We start from the raw sequence: 7638 nt of genomic DNA on the forward strand, positions 1-7638 counted from the left end.
GAATGCCCTAAGTCATGATAATATTAAGGAAAATGTAATGGAAGTCATTACTTCCATTCCCTATATCTGAAATCAGTTAAAGCTAGGTATTACAAGGAAAAAGTTTTAGGTTGTTCTGACTTCTTCAACAGCCATTTTATTTGGAAAGCCTATTAACCAATTTAGCCCAATAATTGAAATGTTGCTATACTCTGGGCCTCTTAGCTAACCCAGAGCAATTACTGGTAGTGGAAGTCTTATCACAGCTTTACAGTCTCCTGGCCTTTAAGCCTGGATCTCCATCAGCTTCCGAATGAGGTGTCTTTTTAATAGTTATGGGCCCATTTAAACATGATTGAATCAATTGTAATCATTGCCTGCTAAGGTGCCCTATTTCCTCTCCTTTCAGACCTATAGAGTTGTTATTTTTACTGTTGTTCTGGATCTTTCCTTTGGTTGAGAAAAACACCTCTCTTCGGAAGACTTGGATTTTTCTAGCACCATTCTTACTGTTGTGTCCTTTTGCTATTTGAATTCATCCCAGGGAAAATTTACTTGTCATTCTTGCTTTATCCTGGATCATAACACTACTCAGATCAGCCATTAATTAGCATGATCATGACAGAAAACATAGAGCCTACACTTGTCTCCACAATGACTAAACATTGCTCATTGTAACAGGAACTCCACCCTTTGTGTGACAGATCTTTTAACAAAGGAGGGGTTGCTATACTGTACATACAATCACCTAATTTGTGCCATGGTGAATAAGAATATATCTCAAGGGCTACAAAGTCTGCTCCTCGTCCATATGATCTAATGAAGCCTCGTGGAAACCTCAGCCCACAGGCTGTAGTCCTCGGGGGAACCTCGTCCCCCTAATAGGCTGTTGAGAGTCTGACATTATTTCCTTCAGTTGAAGCCACCTCATAGTGCAGCTTTCGAGTCAACTGTTTCCATCTTTGGTAAAGCACATTCATTTAAATGCTGTCTAGGGTTCTGTAATAATCACATCTGGGCCTCAATATAAAATAACATGTCATTTTAGAGTTTTATAAGATTATAAAATAGCAGATATTCATCTTGCTTTTCCTCTCCAAGACAATCCCCAAACACACACACACACACACAAACACACACATAGACACTTATACACACATATAAACCCACACACAAACACATACACACACACATATACACATAAACACACACAAATACATACACACAAACACACCCATACATACATATACACACATAAACACACATATACACACATACATACACATAAACACACATACACACACTCAAACACATACAGTATGTAAAGGCCAACTAAAAAGAAATTTTATTTCTGCATGTAAATAGCTTTAATATTTCTTTTTAATTATTAAAAATTCACCGTCTCCATTATTATGTGTTTAAAATAAATCCCTTGAAGTTCAGTTGTCATTGAACCTTTGTTCCTTTCTTAGTGTCAGAAATATTTCAGTTCACTGTGATGTGGCCACGTCCTCCTTGTCTGTCAGTGCAGGGAAGGGCCGAGTTTTCTAAATTCTCAGGCGTCCCACTGCACCCACCGCAGCCGCCTCGCGAACGTGCCGCACTCACCTGCACCTACCGGTTCTGGGGCTTTGAGGGCGGAGAGTTGTCCCCACAGAGAGACCTGCAGGCGCCCCTCCTGCTGAGCCCTCGGCTCTCCTGCAGCGTCAGGCTCAGGCCTGGGCCTCTTCAGAGGAAAGTGAAACGAGGAGAGAGACATTTCTCAGCGTCCTCCCTGGGAAAGCAGGCGTTTAACAGGGTCTATTTCCCATGTCAGGCTTTCTATCTTCATGCCACAGTTTCCTGAGCACATTATGAGCCCTGGGGCGCTTGAGTGCAGATGAAACAACTGTTCCTGGCTGAAGGGGCTTCTTATTCTTGACATTTCCACCACCTCCTGGGGCAGTGTGTCAGAAAACACAGCCTTCTGTGTGTCCGTGGGGCTAGGTCTTCCTTCAGCCGATAGAGCATGGTTCTGACAAACCCATTCATTCTAAAGCTTAGCACTATTTCTCAACTTCACAATCACCTTTCACCCTTATAAAATAGGTTTCAAGTAAAAACATGTTTATTGGACAAATGTTTAAGAAACACTGATAAGTATAAAAATAAAAGTACCCAAAAGCCCCCACCTCAAAGATGACCACTGTGATTAATAACCTTAGGTTTATCCTTCCAGAAGTATAACATGTATAACGTCTTTTTATTTTCAAAATTGATATCACACTATACCCAGTTTTGAAAATTGCTTTTATTCATTCTGTAAATCATGAAACCATAGGCAATAAAATCTCAGACATCTCTCGTAGCAATATATTTGCAGATACATCTCCTAGGGCAAGGGAAGCAAAGGAGGAAATGAACAATTGGGCCTGCATCAAAATATGAAGCTTCTGCCCAGCAAAGAAACCACCAACTAAACGAAAAGGGAGCCCCTGCGTGGGAGAACATATTTGCCAACGACACATCAGATAAGGGATTAATGTCCAAAATATATAAGGAACTCATACAACTCAACACCAGGAAGACAAACAACACAATTAAAAAGTGGGCAAAGGCCCTGAATAGACACTTCTCCAAAGAGGACAGACAGACGGCCAAGAGACATATGAGAAGATGCTCAGCGTCACTAATCATCAGAGATGCAAACTGAAACCACAGTGAGGCATCACTCACACCTGAGTCTACCACATGTAAGTCACCCTGCTGGATGCAGCCTTCGAGGCCGCCGTGAGAAAGGAAACGACTCCACAGCCCTGCAGCCGGGGGGTAAGGCGTGGGAGCTGCAGCATGAGAGGCGTCGTTCAGAGAAAAGAAGCTGTTAGCCTGAGGAGGGAGGCCTTGATGAAGAAGTTACTGAGAATTATTTTCACATATTTGAAATTCTAGTTATTTGAAAAAATGAATAAACTTACTTTGTGAGACTCCAGAGAATAAACTCAAGGCCAATGAGTGGATATTACAGGTTCAAATTCTGATACAACGTAAAGGAAACGTTTACAGTTAGGACCATGGAAAAATTAGATTGCTATTTGTCTTTCTCTGACTGACTTTTTTCACCAGCATGATCCCCTCTGGGTCCATTCATGCAGTCGCAAACGGTAAGATTTCATTCTTCTTTATGACTGAGTAACGTTCCATGGTGTGAATGTCCCACTGCTTTCTCATCTGCTCGTCTATTGATGGGCACTTGCGTTGTTTCCATAGCTTGGCCATTGTAAATAAAGCTGCAATGAACAGCGGGGTGCAGATATTCTTTCAAATTAGGGTTTCGGGTTTATTCAGATATATTCCCTGAAGTAGAATTGCTAGATCCTAAGGCAGCTCCATTTTTAATTTTTTGAGGAACCCCCATACTGTTTTCCACAGTGGCTGCCCCAGTCTGCATTCCCACCAGCAGTGCCCTCGGTCCCCTTTCTCCACACCCTCGCCAGCACTTGCTGTTTGTTGATTTGTTGATGGAGCCATTCTGACAGGTTGAGATGATACCTCATTGTGGTTTTAATTTGTCTCCCTCTGAAGATTAGTGACTTTGAGCATTTTTTCATATTTCTTTTTTTTTTCATTTTTCATATTTCTATTTGCCGTCATCTGTATGTCCTCTTTGGAGAAGTGTCTATTCAGGTCCTCTGGCCAGTTTTTAATTGGAGTGTTTGTGTTTTTGATGTTGAATTGTCTGAGTTCTTTATGAATTTTTAATATTAACCCCCTACCAGATGTATCATCGGTGGATATCTTCCTCCATTCAATAAGCTGTCTTTTCATTTTGTTAATGGTTTCCTTTGCTGTGCAAAATCCTTTCTGTTTGATGTCATCCCATTTATTTATCATTTATATGTGGAATCTAAAGAACATAATAAACAAAATAGAAACAGACTCATAGACAGAGAACAGACTGATGGTTTCCAGAGGGTAGGGGGATTGAAGGACTGGTTAAAACAGGTGAAGTACAAGTAGGTAGTTTTAAAATAACGATGGGGATGTAAAGTACAGCACAGGGAATATAGTCAGTAATATTGTGATAACTACATATGGTGCCAGGTGGGTGCTGGGAATATCGGGGGAACACTTGGTAAAGTGTATGATTGTCTAACCCTTACGCTGCACACCTGAAACTAATACAAAAAATATCAAATGTAAACTATAATTAAAATTAAAGATTTTTTAAAAAGAAAATTTAAATTGGTGCCCCCACAGGGATGTGAAGCTTATGTTCCTGGAGGTATGTAAGCCGATGTAAAGTGGCCACGTTGTAAAGGAATTCCTGTTCGGGGCTCCCTCTCTCCCTCTCTCCCTCTCTCCAAAGTCTATTAACCTGCGACGCCTTTTGATAATGCACTGCTCCCCAACAGTAACATAATCTCCATAGGCCCCCCTACTTTGTCACTCAGAGGGGCACGTGTGAGAAGCAACCCACATGAGAACCCACCACATTCACAAGAGCGCCCAGCTTGCCCGCGCAGTATTTTATCACGTGCCCCTCAGTAAGCAGCTCAGGAGCAGCCAAGGCGATGGCTGAGTGTAGGGGAGCGTGCCCTTCCTCACGCAGCTGTAACACTGTGCAGATGGCTGAGTAGGTTGATAAATAGAGACAGGTGGAGAAAGAGAGGGAAAGGGAGAGAGAAAGAGAGAGGGAGCGTATGGAGCCAAGAGGGTAAAAAGTGCTATTGAGACCTGCGCAGAACAAGAGCCCTCATCTCCTGTGGGATTGACAGGGGCACTTACAATTTCCCAGCATTGAGCACCTGAATTAATCTGAAATACAATGATATCACTTATAAAATTGTAGAACGTATACTTACCTGAGCAGGGATTTAAGGTTTTCCCCTCAAGCTTCTTTCTCCTAGGCCTTGGCACCCTGCGCTCCGCTTGGCCCAGGACTGAAGCACTTAAGGAGGTGGCGCAGCCGTGAGCAATGAGTCAAGATATCACCTTATGGAGACATCGCCAGGCGACCAAGGTCAAAAGAATGACCTCCAGGGCTGCAGCAGCTGCAGTCCGTTCCCTGCCTCAGTTTGCCCCACAGAACCCGAACCCCCAGCCACTCGGTAGGACAGGTTGTGGATGCTCGTAGGCTCCCCGTCTTCTCGGCCGGCCGGCTTCTGAGTAAACGCCTGGGATGATTGGGCCCAGCCCCCGGTGAACTGGGCACAGCAACAGGAGACCGAGCCCCGGCCGGGTTTCCCGGTGTCAGGATGGCCATTCTCCCCCTGGACACTGTATGATAGGAACGTCCCTTCCTAAATATGAAAGCGAAGCGCTCAGGTATGGCCCGTCAGCCGGTTAGGTCAAACACAGACAGGTGAGCGATTTAACAGAGCATATAAGGAGAAATTTAAGCTTGAAGACAGGGATGTGAGGAGGGCGCAGAGAGAGAGGGGGGGGGGAAGAGAGAGAGAGAGGGAGAGAGAGAGAGAGGGAGAGAGAGAGAGAGAGAAGACTCAGTGAGACAATTGGAGGCCGGGAGGCTGCGCCCTCCGGGCAAAGCCGGGGCAGAGGGCGGGCGCCCGAGAGGCAGCCGGGGCCAGGAGGCACTTACTCTTGGTTGCTCCCCGAGCCACAGCAAAGTCACTTGGTCGTGCAGTCGTGTGAGGAAGAGCCCTTTTGAAGGAGAAACAATCTGGATGGAAATGAAAAAAACAAAAGCTGGGGTAGCAATACTCCTATCTGACAAGAGAGACTTCGAAATGAGGCCATAACGGGAGACAAGAAAGGTCACTACATAATACTAACGGGATCGATCCAGCAAAAAGACATAACCCTGGCGAACATCCATGCACCAAATACAGGAGCACTTAAATTTATAAAAAATACTTCTAGAGGACTTTAGGAAGAGATCAGCAGCAATACAGTCATAGTAGGGACTTTAACACCCCACTGGCTTTTCTGGATAGATCTTCCAGACAAAAAATCAACAAGGAAATAGTGACCCTATATGACACATGAGATCAGATGGATTTAATAGACATTTACAGAACATTTCACCCCAAAGCTGCAGAACAGGCATTCTCCTCAAGTGCACAGGGGACATTCTCAAACATAGACCACATGTTAGGACACATAACAAGTCTCTACAAGTTCGAGAAGACTGAAATCATATCAAGCATCTTCTCAGACATTCATACCATGGATACTATGCAGCTGTAAAGACGGATCTCGTACCCTTTGGCACAGCATGGAGGGACCTGGAGAGTATTATGCTAAGTGAAACAAGCCAGTCAGAGAAAGACAAGTACCACATGATCTCACTCATATGTGGAATCTAATGAACAAAATAAACCAATGAACAAAATAGACCCAAAGACATAGAAGCATGGAACAGACTGAGGGATCTCAGAGGGAAGGCAGGAGTGGGTGGGTGGGTGGGTAGGTGGGTGGGGAGAGATTAGTCTAAGAATTTATATGCCTATCTGTATAACCCACAGACACAGACAAAGGCCAAGGGGGAGCATGGTGCAGGGTGGAGGGGGTCAATGGGGAGAAAAAGGGAACATCTGCAATATTTTCAGCAATAAAGATAAATTAAAACATTTAAAAAAAACTCATCACAAGAAAAAAGTTGTATCTATGTGAACTGATTAATTTTAAACAGCCTTATTTTGGTGAGTCTTGCAATATGTGCAAATATCAAATGATTGTGTTGTGTACCTGAAACTGCTATAATATTATATGTCAATTATATCTCAATAACAAATAAAAAAGTAACTAAATGAATAAATAATTGAGTTATCTTATGGATGACTCTATATCCTTTCCAATTGCAGACAGTATGAGCAAATGTGTAAAATCATTTTGACTGCCCGCACTTCCTGGCTAATGCCCAGTAATAGTACATGAGAAAGTTTCCTATGTCTCGTGTCAGGACCCTGTATTAATTTTATAAAACAAACACCTATTTACAAAGAAGCACTTCTTTTTTTAGATCAAAGTTTTGCTCTTCAAAGAGCTTTAACATCTACTACTTTGAAGATTATTTTCAGTGCATTTTGTTAATGGTTCTGGTGACAGTCTTATATAACTCACTTTAAATTAGGAGAAACATAAAATGTATGTAGACATATTATTTGGTTTATCTTTGTTTTCAATGTCCTTTTCACTTGAAAGTATTTATGCTAATGTGATATTATGTCTGGAGTTTTCTTTAGAATATTACAGAAATTAGAAACAACGTATAAAAATATATGTAGACATACTATTCGGCTTATCTTTGTTTTCAATATCCTTTTCATACAAAAGTATTTATGGCTAAAATCATATTATGTCTTGGATTTTCCTTACAATACTCCAGAAAAAATGAGCCCAGATGGAAACTACTGACAGAATGTTGTCCAGTAATGAAGTTGGGTATTGGGTATTTGGAGATTCATTGGACTGCTCTCTCTATATCTTGGATATGTTTAAGTTTTCCATAATAGAATTTAAAAACTAGAAAAATAAATATATCTGTTTATATGATATAGATGATTTATAGTTTATTAATAACTATAAACATATTAAAAACTTGTTTTAGTAAATATATTAAAATTCCTTTTGCTTGCACTCAGCACCTTACCCCACCACTTCCACTGCTTATAAATCCTTGAAGATAAGGTGTTTTGTTGAGCATTTCTTTCTAGCTTT

The sequence above is a fragment of the Miniopterus schreibersii genome, assembly GCF_964146895.1.
Source record: "Miniopterus schreibersii genome assembly, chromosome: 5".
In the NCBI taxonomy this organism is placed as follows: Eukaryota; Metazoa; Chordata; class Mammalia; order Chiroptera; family Miniopteridae; genus Miniopterus; species Miniopterus schreibersii.